Genomic DNA, 17,114 nt, shown 5'->3' with positions numbered 1-17,114 from the left:
ACTAGCAAACAAATCCAAACAATTACTTTGGCCTCATTTTTTTTCTTGCTCTGATTTTTTTTATTGAAACTATTTAATCAATCTTACTAAAATCTCTATAGACTTAAAGAATCCAAAAAATAATATATTCATTCAGTTAGAAAGGTTTTTGTCTATCATGGAGCTGATTCTGTACCCCCAGGCTGGACCTAAAAAAGCTGCAGCAGAGAGATGGACAGTGAAAATGAATGGTGAGCTAGGAAGAACATTGTTAAGAGATGTCACAGAAAGCTTGGCTGAAGAGGTAACTTTGTAAAGGTTGGGAGGTAAGTGGTGGAGAGGTCCAAGGTAAAAATTCCAGAGAGCAGGGATAATGCAACTGAAGGTTCTACCACTGAAAGCAGGGTTTAAGAAGAGAGGGGAAGTAATTAGATGGTCAGAGCTAAAGGAGCACAGTATCTCAAAGAGTTTTTAAGGCTGGAGGAATTTGCAAACAGTATGGTGGAACAAGGTTGAGGAGAGATGTAATGACAAAAATAAGGATATTAAATGTAATATGTTGGAGACTGAGATGCCATTTGTCTAAAAATCTTTGCAATAAGCTTCTCTCTATCCAACATTCCAAAAATGTTCGTGCTCCTGTGTGCTGCATGCCATTTTTGTTGAATACTGAGCTTCTCCTGGAAGCTGTTTTCTGCTCCTTAGTGCTACAGATAAAGTGTTGATGGATTCTTGTCATTACCGGTATGGACCATTTAACAATTTACAATTTTTCTACAAGTTACGCACTGTTGCGGACTTGTATTGTTCACATTTGGTGTTTCAGTTTATAAAGTCAGAACAGAAGAAGTCTCTTGTCAATCTGTTCATTTTATCTGTTTGTGAAGGTTGAATTTGCATCAGGGAGAAAAGTCCGACACATTAATAAACTACGTACAATCCTTCTGACAACATAGATACATTAAGGTTCCTTTTGTGTCTTTGAAATAATTCACTGCATTTGTTTCGAAATTGTTTAGAAGAAAAAGCTTGAACAACAACTTGCATTTAAATTAACACCTTTAAAATCATAAAACACCAAATGGGCTTCACAGGCTATTATAAAAAAAAAGAGGCATTTATGTAGCATCTTATAATTGTCTTTCAGAATGCCCCAATGCATCAGAACATATGTACATTTTACTTCCCGGTGAGTTTTCCCAGGGTGGTGTTAGGGATGCTAAAGTTGGCTTCAATAGCATCCGCTATAGAGAAGGCATATGACAGGGCATATTCAAGAGACAGAAGCATGTTCCAGCAGATATCTGATGTGCTCAAACAACATGTTTTGAGATTTGGTCCACATCACTGATGCTCCACAGTCTGTGTATCTGCAGAGTATAACATAGGAGAAGAAGTTCACAGACTCATTAGCTAGTGATGCATTGTTCGATAATGAGTGCCCTCCAGTATTACAACAGGAGTCCAGTAGAGCCATTGCAGAAGTTCCAGACCTCCAACATTAGTCTCAGATTTTAATTTCTAAGTTCAACTGACCTCTCAAAATATATTCTATAAAGCTATTGCCTTCCAGTTACAATTCTACTATATGAAAATTCATTGTTGGCAGGTCAAAGGAAGATGGACAGTTAAACAGCTTGAAATTCTGGTTCACGGTGAAGATCATGTGATGGGGAACTAGAGAAAGTTACCATTGAGATCAAATATGCAAGTGCACTATCAAGTGCACGACACTCAATGTGCTGAAAAGAAATGGATCAATTTGTTAGCATGGTCTGAAGTAGAGATGTGAACTGTGTGCGAATAAATCTTACACTGAAGTCCTGAGAGTTTACCTCTGACTCATGGACAGAGGAGTGACGAGATATTCAGACCTTTAAAGTACCAGCAAACTGCCAAACATTAACTTCCAGCAGCTCTAAAGTGTGAACTATGATCTCCAGTGATTTCAAGACCTCAAAATTGGCGTTTTCATCTCCCTTAATCTTCTCTTCTAACAATTTACAGAGTTTTAACACTGAAGCATGGCATAACTGAATCACTACTTCAGTTCTTTGTCTACTCTCCTATTCTAGACAACCTTAGATTCTGCACTATAGATCTTCATCAATATTTCACCATTTAAAAAGCATCAATGCATCTGAATTAAATTGTGGCTATATTTTAAAATTCATAATAAATAATTCCTTACCTGCAGAAACTGAGGTGGACATCTGGTGCTTCCATGCATGTTAAGAGAAGTGTCTGAAGAAAGTGTGGAAAACAAAGTACAACATGGAGGTCTGTCCTGAAAAAAGGTCATCATCCTGAAATGTTAAAGCTGTTTCTCTCTCCCCAGATGCTGCCTGACCTGCTGAGTACTTCCAGCATTTTTTGTTTTTATTACAATATGGAGGGAAATCAGTCACAATATTCGATTTTCTCAGGTGCCTCTTCGCATAGATAATTACCCCCAGATATAGGAAAAGTGAAGATGAAAGTTGAGATGTCTATTATGCTAAGAAGGATATAATTGTTCACTGTGGACTGGTTCAAATGAGAACAAAGTCTGATGCCATTTCAGATGGTTGGTAAGCAACTGAGGAAGGCACTGTGCTTAATAAGAAGGCCTGAACATTGCCCTGTGCCAGGTTTGCCATTGAAAAGGTGTCAGGGCAGCACTTCAAATGGTGGGTGTGACCCTCTTTGAATCATCACATTCTCCTGAGTGAGTTAGGAGGCAGGGTTTGAAATGCTTCAGAGCGGGTAATTTTATTCTATCCCACTTCATAGAATCAGATCGGCTGCCTGTTTTACACACAGACTGATCTTTCTTTCAATGGAAAATAAAATCAGGCAGAGTGTAAATTGTGTACCTGACCAAAGCCTGTCAGGCAGGTTAGATTAACATAACCCAAGCACGTAGCATGAAGGAGAGAAACGGCAAGCATATTTTGGAGCATTCAATAATTCTACTGATGTAATGCACAGGTTGATTCATAGGAAGTGAAGACAATGGATAATTGAGCTGCAGGAAGATCCAAACTGGGGGCATTGGTGGTTGTTCAGGAGCGGGAAATGTCCACAAATGAATGATTTTAGAAGTGTTTGCAGAAGGTAGAGGACAATGGCAGAAGAGATTTTGCAGAAGACACAATTGATGGTGTCTGTTACCAGCTATTCCTAGATGTCTTGCAGATGGCAAGGAGATTTTTTTCCAGCAGGGTCTAGTCTGCCTGACCACCCTGTCGGCTTTGTTCACCTTCCTCTACCACATGAGGTGTCAGCTGTGGCTCAGTTCATAGCACCCTCGCCTTTGAATCAGAGGGTTGTGGGTTCGTGTCCCACTCCTGGAAACCAAGAACTGTGATTGTACTCGAAAGAGTTGCAATCTGTGACTGTTGATAACTCGAAAGAGTTTCCTTTACCACATCCAGGACATCAGGAGTCCTTTGTGAATGGCAAAACTGTGCAGCATGTAGCAAACAACAGTGTGAAACACCCCGGCAGGACTGTACTGGAGTACTCCCCCCTGATCTTTTAAGGCACCTGAAGCATGCCTTTAGAAGATTTATGATCTTGTTTAATGACAATCCTTAAAGCACTGTGAGCTTCACTGCTGAGCAGGAGTCCATAGGATCCAAACAAGGGCATGCACAAAGAGGACCTCCTATCCCCAGTCAGCTATCCTACCTGTCATCTATGAAAAGTGCTGTCCTCACATAATGATTTATGGTAGCTAACCTTTTAATGAGTGTTAAGTTGCAGAGTGAGATGATTCTGATTGCACACCAGCTTCACGATGATTAATTGAAATCCTTTCCAGCTGACAAAACTGTTTGTGTTCTCAGAAAGGGCAAGTATGACGGTGTGGGCACATTTGATTGCACCTTGCAGCTATAGAGATTGAGCCACCCCATAAATGTTAACAGCACAACCACACTGACATGCTAGGCCCAAAGGAAACAATATAAACCAGCCAGCTCACTTAGTTACTTAATTGCTTGCGGTGGACTGCCAGTGGGCTGATGTTACAAATGCCCCTGATTCAAGCTGAAAGCAGCCACTGGTGCTAAGTTTGAGTGCCATGGTGACTTTTATGGGCACTGGCACTGCTGTGCCTCTGATAGAGATAGGCTCCAAGTTTGGGCCAAACAAGTGGCACAACTTTGGTAAAAGCAAAATACTGTGAATGCTGGAAATCTGAAACAAAAATAGAAAATGCTGGAAAAACTCAGCAGTTCTGACAGCATCTGTGGAGAGAGAAACAGACTTAACATTACTTATGAAATTTATACTGTTTAATGGGGGTGGAGCAGGTGAAGCTGGATAGAAAGCCAGTGATAGGTGGGGGCAAAGCAGGGATTGACAAAGATGTCATGAACTAAAGGACAAAGGGAGTGTTAATGGTAGTGGTGAGTGCCAAAAAAGATGCTAATAATGGCATAAAGGTAAGAAAGCAGAATGTGATTATAGCAGAACAAGGTTAGCATTGTGTGAAAGAACAACATGGAACAAGTGAACAGTATAAATTTCATCAGATTTCCACTTCTCTTCAGTTCTAAAGAAGGGTCATACGGGCTCGAAACGTTAACTTTGTTTCTCTCTCCACAGATGCTTCCAGGCCGGCACAACTTTGGTATTACCACAGGATGGAAGTGCAGTCTTCTCAAGCAATGGGGAGGTTGAGATTTGGCCACTTTGGTCTGTATACACAGAGGCCTTTGGGTGCTAGACTCTACCTATCGTGCCCGATTAGCCTTGTTCCCTGTGCAGATCTTTATGAACCTTCTCTTATACCTCATCATATCAGATGGAAATATATGGGAAGGAACATTGCTTCATGTGGTGAATGGATTAAGTTGGAAAAAAATAAAGACCACAGTAGCTAGAGCAATGCTGAAACAATCAACAAAGGTGAGATTGCAAAACAGTACCAAAATAAAACCTATCAACAACAAACTACCCATCCTCAGAAGGGGACCATTAACTCCGTTTTTGCAAGTCTGCAGCTTTTTTACAACACCAAATGCCTCTGTGCCAGTGTTCATTTCAGGAAGTAAGCCACACAAAGTGAGGGAAGGAAATTTTAAATGGGACACTGAAGCTACATTTAAGTCTGATTTGTATGTGACAACCATTCGTATTGCAGTCCCAGGAATACTTATTGAACAGAATCATAGAACGTTTGCAGTACAGAAGGAGGCTATTCAGCACATCGGGAGGGCGTGCGCTCGACGCGATCAGGCGTAAAATCGTGCAAGAAGACATCGGACGAGCGTCCCGACGTCATCCCGCACGCGTGTAATCTCCAGGTCAGCGGGTGCGCATGGTGTCAGGGCTGCGCCCACCGTCAATTAAAAGACCACTTGAGGCCATTAAAAACCCAGTTGATTCAGATTTTAAATTGCCTATGCGATTTCACGCTCATCGCACAGGTAAAATTGGCAGCAGGCAGCCCACGTTTTGCAAAACCTCATCCAAGGGCGGGATAAAAAGGGTCAGCAGCATTGCCAGTATGAGTAGTGAGGAGTTTAGGAGATTGTTTGTTGCTGGTTGCTTATTTGAACTTGACAATTTCATCTCTGTTCTGAGCTTCATACTTAGCATTTCCAGGCTCCATTTCATGACCCTTTGGTGTTTCCAAGGCTCCAGGAGAATTTTGACCATGTGGACCCTTCCAGGTATCAGAAAGCCTACTGTAACCCTGGTAAGGGGATGGTGCTCTCCGCTGGTGGCACCTCATCTGAGGAGGAAGAGAGGGGCAGAGACAGAGGAGGCCAGGTGTCCCAATGCAGCTTTCAGGCGAGCAACCTGTGGGAGGAGAGGCACAGGCACAAGGGGAGCAGGGCCAGAAGGTAGTCCAAGTCGGAAGGGGCCGCAGAAGATGCTGCTATCCTGCTGCCAGGGTTTACAGGGTAGCAATGCAGCTACCTCAACATGTCCAAGGTGCAATGCCGAAGGAGGCTCTGCTTCTCCAGGGAGACTGTTACCACTATTTGTGAGATGATTGGGCCTGAGATCAGCTCCAACTGTGTGGGTGGACACCCCATGCCAGTGGCTCTGAAGGTCACAGTGGCCCTCAACTTCTATGCCTCTGCCTCTTTCCAGGGTTCAGTTAGGGACCTGTGTGGAGTCTCCCAATCAGCTGTACATAGTTGTGTCAAGCTGGTGACAGAAGCTCTGTTCAGGCGGTAATGACATTTATTCATTTCCGAATAGACGAGACCAGCCAAGCTGAGCAAGTCAGAGGGTTTGCAGCTTTTGCTGGGTTCCCCCGCAGCCAGGGTGCAATCGACTGCACACATATGGCTATCAAGGCGCCAGCGGGTCAGCCGGGTGCCTTCGTCAACAGGAAGGATTCTGCTTGATGAACGTCCAGATAGTGTATGACCACAGGATGCTGAGTCTACAAGTCTGTGCAAGGTACCCTAGCAGCTCCCATGACGCTTATATCCTCAGACACTCCTAGATGCTGAGGCTATTCAGTGCTCCAGCCCAGCTGGATGGACGGCTGCTGGGTGACAAGGGCTATCCGTTGAAAAGGTGGCTTATGACACCTCTCAGCCACCCAAGAACAGAGGCAGAGCAGAATTATAATAGGAGTCTTGCCTCCACAAGGGCAGTGATGGAGAGGACCACAGGTCTTCTGAAGATGCACTTCTAATGCCTGGACCGTTCAGGGGGAGCACTACAATAACTCCCAGAGCGGGTGTCACTGAAGTTGTTTCATGCTGCACTCTCCACAGTCTGGCACTGACAAGGGGGAACCCACTGGAAGAAGAGGATCTTGAAGCAGCTCCACAGGCCACAGAGGATGAATCCAGTAGTGAGTCAGAAGAGGAGCACAGTCAGGAGAATGCTGAGGACATGGAGGCAGACCTCTGTATCCTTCAGGGAGGCAGGGACACCAGGGGCACCTTGATCTAATGCTCCTTCAGCTAGGCTGCCAAATATCTGCTTCCATCTCATACCAGGGCTGCAGCCTCCATCCAGGATGTCTAGAATGACCTGTTCATTTGAACCCAAAGTCCACTCAGTGCCTGGGCAATAAAGTTTAGAGCCACTCACGTCCAGCATTACATATTGGCGTACCCTGCACCAAAAAAAAAGGTGAAGCATACTCAGGCCATTACAACTAAAACAAAATTTATGTAATTTTCACACTCAAAACAAATAAACATTACCATCTCTGGTGTTCATTTTCACACCAGTAAACATAAACAAAACATTGTAGAACAGAAGATCGCCCGTGAACTCTTGTGCCCATGGTGCCTTAAACTTAGGTTTACGAGTGCTACGTCTTGGTGCCCGCTGACAGCAGCATTGGAGACAGTCTGCTGATTCTGCTGTCTTGTTGGCCTTGACGACCTTGGCGGTCGCCCTCTGGTCAGTGGAGCCTGTACTGGACCCGCCTGGGATGGAGCAGCCAGTGCCATGGCTGGCATCTCCCTAATTATCGCAGCCTCATCAGATGCCATGGTCACTGGCAGAGGGGTGGAGGAGCTGCAGCCAGAGCGCCCTGAGAGGAGCCCGCAGAGATGACAAGCAGCTTGTGTGCCAATGTGAGGTCACTCTGGACCTCCCTGCTCACCATTGATGGACTGGCACCTAGCTGGGATATTGGGTGCCTCATCCATCTCCCACACTGGCACTGACCACCTGAGGTCATTGCTTGTGTGAGGGCTTGCAGGTCCGAGCACAACCCCAGGAACACCTGATTCTGTCCGTGGAGCTGCATCTCCATGAAAGTCGCCACTCTCTCAATGGAGGAGGCAGTACGCTCGGCCATGAGGGTCAACACAGTGCTTATGCTTCGCATGGACCCCTCGACAACAGAGGCCAAGGCATACATACCCTCGTGGATCTCTGCCAGATACTCCCACATGTTCCACTGGACATCCAGCATCTGCCACCTAATGGACGACTCCAGAGGCTCATCATCTGCCTTCGACTCAGCATCATCCTGGTCTCCAGCAGTCCTCCGACTGCCGGCACCCTGGAGACTCTCTGCCTCTGCCTGAACCTCAAGCGAGTGTGAAGCATCCCCACCACCGTTCTCTGACATTCTAGCCAAGGATATAACGGCCACCGAGGTGCTGGTATCTGCGCTGGTGCTTGGTTCAAAGAGCGGGTGTGACACAGGTGCAGCTGAAGCCTGGTGGTCCTCTGGCATCAGAGGTGGCTCTTCAGGCTCCTGTGATTGAGTGCTTGCTGGTGAATCTAAGGAAGAACAATGACATGTCATTAGCTTAAGTCATCACACTGTCACTGTGCATGCCAGGCACCCTGGTGAGACAATGGAGTTCTGCATCATGGTGCCATTGTCTTTCAGTGATCAATGGGAACTCTAGTTTTGAGGCTACCATCAATGAAGAGACTACACAAGAATGTTTGCACCATCCAAAACTCTCACCTCTGTGCACTACACTCTTACCTTCGTCTGATATCCCAGCATCTCCACAACCGGCTGAACGAGGTGCATGGCGGCTCTTCAGCTCTAAGGCATCCTGCTCAAATCTGGTCAACATTAGGAGGTTTGGGGGGCCTCCGCCTGTCCGTGACCTCTCAATGTTGTTATTGCTCATCTTCTCTTGAAAGGACAGAGGAGAATTGATCAATCCATTCTCTGCCTGCAGTGCCCTTGCAGCCTGGCCAACCCCAGCTGAGGAACACGTTTCAGGGCACATCTGAGTCGTGGCGCTCGAGCTGCAAGGCACTCAGCCCAAGCAGCCAGGACTCAACCCCTTGGCCAGTTCCGGAGTCATTGACAGTTGGCACTAAGACTCTAACACCCCTGAGTTCCACGGGCAGATGGCCAGCCCTTAACACTTCTCCACACTGATCCATGCCAACACGGTGCTCACCCTTCCCGAACACAGCAGGTCATTGAACCTTTTGCAAGACTGCACCCAGATGCACTACACAACATCATGGCTGCTGACCTGGGCTGCCACCTCCTCCCAGGCTTTTTTCTCAGGCGCAGTGGCCTCCTCCTTCCATATCTGAGAGTGATGGTGTCCCTCCTGGCAGCCTCCTCCTCCAAGGGCACTGTGAGGCACTCATCCGAAAACCTTGGGGGGGGTGCCGAGTGCCCACCCGACCTGCCCTCCCGCCTGGCATCTCCAGCTGCTGTTGAGGCCATAGCTTCACTCTCCAGAACACGGAAGATATGTTCTTTCCTGGCAGCCTTCAAGGAGCTGTCTATGTCATTTTTAAACCACCCGCCAGGCCGCCAATGGACCCGGCGCCCGACAGGCCCCAGCCAAGCCCTTCCCAGCCATTGGGGAGATGTGTTTCACACTGGGCGGGCCTTAATTGGCCAGCCAGTGTGAAATCGCGGTCATGGGCCGATCATGGTTGGGGGCCTGTTCCCAGGTCCCAGGCCCACCGATCACACACGCCCACCAAGGGTAAAATTCAGGCCATTGTGTCTATGCCAGCTCTCTGCAAGAGCAACTCACATAGTCCCACTCCCCCACCTTTTCCTCATTGCCCTACTTTTTTTTTTCTCTTCAAATAATTATCCAATTCTTTTTTGAAGACCTCAATTGAATGTGCCTCAACCACATTCTCATGCAGTGCATCCTAGGTCTTAACCACTCGCTGCAAAAAGAAAAGTTTTTCCTCATGTCACTGTTGGTTCTTTTGTCAATCATCTTAAATCAGTGTCTTCTGGTTCTCAACCCTTCCGTCAAAGGGAACTGTTTCTCCCCATCTACTCTGTCCAGATCCTTCTTGATTTTGAACACCTCTGTGAAATCTTCTCTCAACCTTCAAAACAAAACTTCAAAGCATATTTAAGGGAAGGGATTCAACATTAGTACACCCAAACCCAGTTAACTCTGCAAGCCACCCTGAATCCACCCGAAAACAGGCAATAAACATGAAAAAAACCCAACCAGGAAGCCTGAAGAAAGTTAAAAATTACTTATCTGCATTAATTTCTCACATTTCTTTGGGCATCCTGTTTGAAGTCATTAGTCAAGGATTTATATTTATACGTGAACTTAGTTGGTGCAGACATCTTGAGTTATGTTAGTTCAAATGAAAATTCATCAAGCTCAAACATGAATTCGGTAAGCTGTTCTGTCTTGTCGCCAGAGTTTAAGGTGAGCCACTGAAATGTGGAATGAAGTTTCCTGCACCAAGGATAAAAGTGAGCTAGGATATTTGACAAACAGTTTTTGAAGTATTGTAGAATTCAGCATATGGGTATTAACACTAAGGGTCAGCTTTATAACCAGTACGAAATCTACATATTTACATTGTACATTTATGGAATGAATGCTTTCCTATTCCCTTTCCCAAACATTTTAAATAATTCACCACTACTTCAAAAATAACATATTTACTGATATAAGGTTTTAATACATTGAAAAAATACATCCAAGTATTGAGCAAGAGAAAACCACTGGTCTACCTAGTCTTCTATTCCTAAACCTTATATCAGGCTGCTTACTGTGAATCGAGTCTTGAATCGTCTTTGCTAATAGGAGTCCATTTTCTTCAACCTGCCATGGTTTACCATTTCACCATCTCTGCTGGTAATTTGTTCTATATTTCTAGTACACTCTCAGTTAAAAATGTTGCCTTTGTTTCTTATTTTAATTTCACATTCTTAACTTTAAACTGTGGCACTATGCATCAGAGAGCCAGCAAGTTGCACCATAGAGTAGTGGGCTGCAAGTTTGATGTCACACTTTTCTGGGTTGCTGTACACAGCTATACCTTTGTGAAGGAAGTGATGAGCAAATGCCATTGAGGGAGGGAAAGAAGTCAGAGGAAGAGATCTCAACAGGCATTCTTACGCAACATCTAGTGGCAAGCTTTGGAGCAACTTGGCAAGAGGCCTGGGAAAAGAGGGAAGGAAGAAAAAAACAAGGGAAGAATTAGTAGATAACAAATTGATTTAAAACATGTCAAACCATCAATTTTATTTTCAAAATTAACCCAGAGTATACTTCCATCATATACTCCTTGACCTGTGGTCTCCATCAGTGCCTTTCTGGTCTCTCAACTTTATCAATAATCATAGGTTATTGTCCTTCTGATCTTTCCTCATTTGCTCTTACTAAGCTCTAACTATTCCAGCCTATATGTTATTACTCCTCTTAATCCTTATTGCGTTGAAAGCCAAACCATTTCCTACTTTGCCTTATTCTACCCCAAGACCTACAATGAAACTTTCCTTTGTCTTCTCTTCCTCTTGAAAATGCGCTTTTGAAACCCAACCAATAGCTTCTACTAGCTTTACTTCATTATTTTTAACTCCACTGCATTATCTGTCTTTCCCCCATCAATTAAAAATAATTCATCATCACTTCCTAAACTGATATAGCTTTCCCTGCTAAATGGTAATCTGGTAAGACACATAGACTTTCTTATCCCATCCAGCTCATCTCTCCTGAAGGTGATAGTCCTCCCTACGTATGATTTCAGGAGTGCCAAATGACGTTCGGTACCTTGCTGAAGAAGCATCCTTCATGGGTAGGCTGAGACAAGAAGTGACAGCACTATCATAATGATGTGCTAGGTCCCAAGGAAACAATAAAACTGGACAGCGCACACAAACAATACGTTGGCTGATGTTTCAAATATCCCACGATTCCACCCGAAAGCAGCCGGTAGCATAGTGGTTGAATTGCCTTGATCTACCCAACTACCCAATCCTTCAATCACCAGCATGTGGCAGAGTCTGCAGATCACGCATTACACTGATAAGCCACTGATCAGAACCCGTTGAATCAGAGTGGAAGCAAGTCGTCCTTGATCCTGAGGAAATGCCTGGGAGGAGGAAGAAGTTGAATACTACTTCTGTTGGTGATTTTGACCAGCATGAGAGGCATCGCAGCAAATTTTGATCCTGTTTTATCCATTGTATATATATGCACACTCCAGTAGGCACTGCTGGATAGCAGTCAGCAGCAGAAATCTTGGTCTAGTTTCACATATCTAACAAGGAGCACTGGGCACAACTGAGGCAGATCTTCCTTTGCACTGTCCTGCCTGAAATCAGCCAACGTGAATTTGGAAATGTCTTGGTCCTTATAACTCAGTTACTCACTATCTTAGCCATAAAGCAGAGTTATCTGGAGTGTCACAGACAAGGTTTTTCAGTGTTAAGTATTGTATTTAATAAGATTTCACTGTAATATGCTCAAGCCCTATCTATCAGAAGTACAATCAATTATGAGACAAATATCCCTTTTCCTGTCATTAACTTATGTAAAGTTAAACATGAAACCTTCCCGTTGGAACAATTCTAATTGCTAAATTGCTCAGAAATGCAGCGTTAAATAGAACTTTGTGAAATGGAGCTTTATTGTTAATTTAACTGTTTAATCTTTCCCCTCTTTACCATACGGCGTTTGGCATGTGGCCCAGTACTCACTAGTAAATCAGTTGCTTTTCAGTGTCTGTGGATTTGATTAATATGGGTGCCAAGTCAGTTCTTTATAAAGTGATAACAGGAGCCCTGCACTTCCTCAGATTGGGGAGTGGGAAAGGACAGCACAAAAGATTAAGACAAATGAAACTTGGAAAGTGGTCTCTAGTAAAGAGCCGATTGGTTTCTCCTAAGAAATGTGTCATGTTTTACAGCTGACCAAAAGGTCATCACTCATCTATACTCCCACCTTGAGCCTGGGAGGTAAGAACAAGGGTAAAGTTAGCCATGAAATATGTAGCGTTATCATTTGTACAAGTACCCAGATTTTTTTTAAATCAGGCTTCTGCTCAAACTCTTGGTCTTTCAGTAACACCTATTTGTATTGAGCCCAAAGGCATCTCGCAAAGGAGAGAGCAAATCCAATGTATTAGCTTGCAAATTATGCTGTATTGCATTATCCGTCCACTGTTTTAATGGAGAGATTAATTTATTTTTGCTAGATTAGTGTCTCCATTAGAATGGTAGATAGAAAATAGCTTGCTGCATAGTAGGTTAACATCACAGTTAAAAAAGCAAACAAAGGAATTTAATAACTAGTCATTGTATAATAACAGACAAGGCAATGCCTGTGCTGTAATTCTTTGCCAACAATATAGCATTGATATTTCCCATCTTTTCTTAACTATTTTGTTTTCTGTTTGTAAGCTATTTAGATGATTGATGGGTAAAGATGATGCAGTGAGGGTTAACAAGCAACAAATGGCAAACTCAGCTTACAAGGGTTAAAAAGTAACCCTTCCAGCAAATGCTGGAAATGCAAGGCAGGTCAATGAGCTTCTGAAAGAGAAAAGTTGTGCCTAGGAGTAACCTTTCATAATTTAATTTGGACAAATTGTATGAGTGTTCTCACCAAGTGATGTAAACAGAGATAAAATTATCAAAAATTCTATTTACAAAGCACTGCATTCAGTTCCACCATGACAAAAGAAGCAAGAAAATTCAATTCTAAATAGCCATGTCCTCATTGCAAAATGCTGCCCTAAAGCAGATCAATGTCAGCAATGTCATTAGACCAATATCAAAAATATGATGGTAAGCTTAATTTCCTGCATGCTATTTATTTTAAGCCTGATGATTAATGGATTTGTGCGAAATTTCTGTCTATACTATTTTAATGCAATTCTTAACCCATTGAAAATAAGCAGGCTTAAATTACTGCTAAAGTAGCTAAACTTATATCAGCAGGAGGTATTTCACCACCAGTATATCTCACCCGGCTATTTCAAAATCTTTCTCATGTTAAACCAGCCTACGGTTTTCATTTCCCATACAACCCATTCTTGTGGCCTTTCTACATTTTGTGCATTTTTACTATTTTTGCAAACGTTACACCATCTTTTACTGGATCATACGTTCTCCCACACTAGTCCCAATTGTTCCGACCATCTGCTGTGTTTAATGCCCACTATTCATCAAGCCTTGATGATTCAAGACTCATGTTTGAGACTCATCTCACTATAAAATTAGTTTTTATGAAACTTTTCATTCCACAAAGGTGAGGAATGTTGCAGCTGAGAATGGAACACATTCTAATTTCAAGCACTCCTAAGTTAAATATAGCATGATCAGTTATAGCACGATGTTTCTTTACTTGTTCCATTACCAACCACTTTTGCCTTGCACCATCATCCCTTTTGTCATTTAATCGCTGCTGCTTTCCACCCTATTACAGACTTTCCCTTTTGTTCTTTCCCCCTCTTCCCCTGCCTCTGTATTTGATTAAAAACTGTTACATCTCTATCTTTTTCAAGTTCTGACAAAAAAGTCCTCGAACTGAAATTTAACTCTGTTTCTCTCTCCACAGGTGCTGCCTGACCTGCTGAGTATTTCCAGCACTTTTTGTTTTTACTTTAGAAAGAGGGTGGTCAGTTATATGTGGTAAGGTAAATTGATAATGCACCTGTAAAGCTCCTTGGGACATTTTACTACATTAAAGATGAGTTGTTGCTGTTATGGCATGGTTAGTTGCAGATTAAAACTCCCGTCACTCTTGCCCAGCAACGCTTCTCAGCCCAAACACCAGAGGAGTGTGTGCTACAGTCCTATTATGGAAATTTCCCTTTTCCCAAACTAGCCATCCTATCACTTCTCTTAGTGAGTTTTCCAAATGCGTACCTAAGGGGGCCCATTGCCACTATGAGGAATGAGCAGTAGTATTCTGAGGCAGAAGGGTTGGGTTTAAACCCCACTCCCAACAGGCCAGGCAAGCAGAAACAGGTGCAGCAGCTCTCAATACTTGGTTGAGGTCCAGAAGGGGTACTTGTATCTGATGAGTGCAGCTGTCCCACTCCCAATAGTAAAATGTCTTGGTTGCAGACTACCAAGGAGAATTTACTCTGAATCTAAAAACCATGGGAAAGCAGCAGGAAATCTCCTCTGCTACTCTTCCCCAGTAACTGGCTCAAGAAGCTTATGCGTGAGACTTGAATTAGGACCTACCCTAAGGCATAACACGTTGGGTTGGTGGACCCACTGCAATGTGAATTAAGCCTACTCAAACTCATTTCACATAGGACCTTTACAGCTAACAGACAAAGGAAACAAAGGAATCCAGCTTGGGCTGGACTTGAATCTGGGCCCATTTTTGTTTTCAATGAATATAATAAATATCCCCAGCTTTCAATAAGACACAAACGCCAATCTATTGAATATTATGCTTCTTGAAATCACATTCTTTCAATTTTTCTCAGGTATCAGTGTTTGAATCCGGTCCAATACAGTCTGATAACATAAGCCCAATATTGCCAAATGATCAATTAACACAACAGTAATGCTGCATCCTATAAAGTGTTTTCATCTTGAAACCTTCATACGTTCACAAAAAAATGCTAAAGTAGCTGAACTAATATCAGCAGGAGGTATTTCACTCCCAATATCTCATCTGGCTATCTCAAAATCTTTCCCATATTAAACCAGCCTATTTCCATACAACCCATTCTTGTGGTCTTTCTACATTTTGTGTACTTTTACTATTTGTGCAAATGTTACACCACCTTTTACTGGATCATACATGTAAGGCCAAATAGGAGCTGTCTCATAAAGGAGTCCCATCATTCATTTTCAGGAGTTTTGCAAGCAGAGCTCAATTCCAGCAATAGGCTGCACGTAAAATAATCAGTGCAAGGTGAGAGGTTCCAGGTCTATCTATAAACAGTAAAAAAAAATTTCAAAGGTCTTTTGCGGGTAATTTATCTTTTAATACAAGAGCAATTTGTGGCATTAAAGAGAAAGAATGGAATATTTGCCCAGTTTTGCCAATTTTCAACTTTCAGGAGTCTACTCAGGTCAGGTATAGCATGTGTTAGATTTACTGTAAAACTCCCTCTATTTCACAAAACCTATGCACCTTAAATGCAACTTCAGGATAGCATCTGCTGCTGAATCAGTGTGACATTTCCATTCCCCATGCCAACAATTCTTTTGGTATCTTTATGATTAATTTAATGGTAATGTATGCTGAATTATGGGTACTGTGCACACAAGTTTAAAAAGGAACTTGGATTGATATAGCACCTTACACCTCCTTGGGACTTCCAAAGCATAGAACTCCTTTCACCCCAAATTCTTAAGAGTTGTTAGAGGATGGAGACTTGTTCATCTCTATGTCTGTGTTGGATTGGAACACAGTTCCAGAGGTGAAACTACAGTCCTCTAGCCGAGTTCCTTTAATAGCTTAAATGTTAAAAAGTGCGAATGGATCTGGCACACTGATTGTGATGACATGGCATCGCCATGTAATTTATTTGTCACCATGGTGCTTATAAACAGAGTGAAAAGCAAATTGTCTTGCAGACTGGAATAGCTCTTTGTCTCCCTTCCCCCATGAACTGCCTTTCAAAGTATTGGGGGTCAATTTCTGTTGTATTCCTACATGATTGATCCTTTCCTGTCAGATGAGGCAATTTTTATCGACCCCTATGAACACAAGGGTGACCAACTCTTATGAAATAAAATAAGGGACACTTCGACTGTGGGACGGGCAGGCGTTCTGGTGACCATGAGGGGGGTGGGTGTTTGGTAAGCTTGAGAGGGGGTGGGGAGGGAGGGGGGATGTTTAAGACCATAATAGCATTGGGAAGGGGGGAGGTGTTAAAATCAGCTAAAATTTACAACCTGCCTTGTTCAATCACAGCATTATCATCTCTCTGCTGGCCGATTCACTCACTTGCAGTCCCTGTCGAAACAGGCAAACTCACCCTGGAGACTCCCAGGCTCAGTCTCTCACCGGCTGTCATAGAAATACGGTACAAAGGCATCCCATAAGGGACACGGGACAAACAGTCAAAATAAGGGACAATTCCTTAAAATACTGGACAGTTGGTCACCCTAGTGAACACCCCAACCTGGACCCTCGGTTGAGCCTAATTTAGATGACCACATGAGTTTATTGAGTGTTGCATGTGGCCAGAATCTGTCTAAAAACTTCAGTTATCCACTGTAGGGATTTTGATGTATCACCATGTCATATGATTCCCTCCTCATCCTCACACTCATTGTTGCCATCGGTATTAACCTTGGGAGAAGATTCCTTCTTTGTGCCATGTGTAATTAAATCATAAACCTATTTATAAAGAACATGATTTTGTTACACATGGGACACATGAGGACATTTCCCTCACAATGCTACTCATGTGATTGTCTTTTAAAGGGGAAAAAAGCTTCAATACAAAGGCTAAGGATTATTATCTGCCGCCCCTGCTAGCTG

At 43.3% G+C, this 17,114-nt stretch overlaps 1 protein-coding gene across 1 annotated transcript in view; it reads left to right on the top strand.

Moving 5' to 3' along the window:
- Positions 1–223: 223 nt before the first annotated feature.
- Positions 224–17,114, top strand: part of wnt4 (wingless-type MMTV integration site family, member 4) — a 45,253-nt gene continuing 28,362 nt past the window's right edge. The window contains exon 1 of the mRNA XM_078558192.1: positions 224–305. The gene's annotated coding sequence lies outside the window, so the exon portion shown is untranslated. The remainder of the gene's footprint in view (positions 306–17,114) is intronic.

The sequence above is a fragment of the Cetorhinus maximus genome, chromosome 15 (assembly GCF_964194155.1).
Source record: "Cetorhinus maximus chromosome 15, sCetMax3.hap1.1, whole genome shotgun sequence".
Classification (NCBI taxonomy): domain Eukaryota; kingdom Metazoa; phylum Chordata; class Chondrichthyes; order Lamniformes; family Cetorhinidae; genus Cetorhinus; species Cetorhinus maximus.
This window is presented reverse-complemented; position numbering and strand designations above follow the sequence as displayed.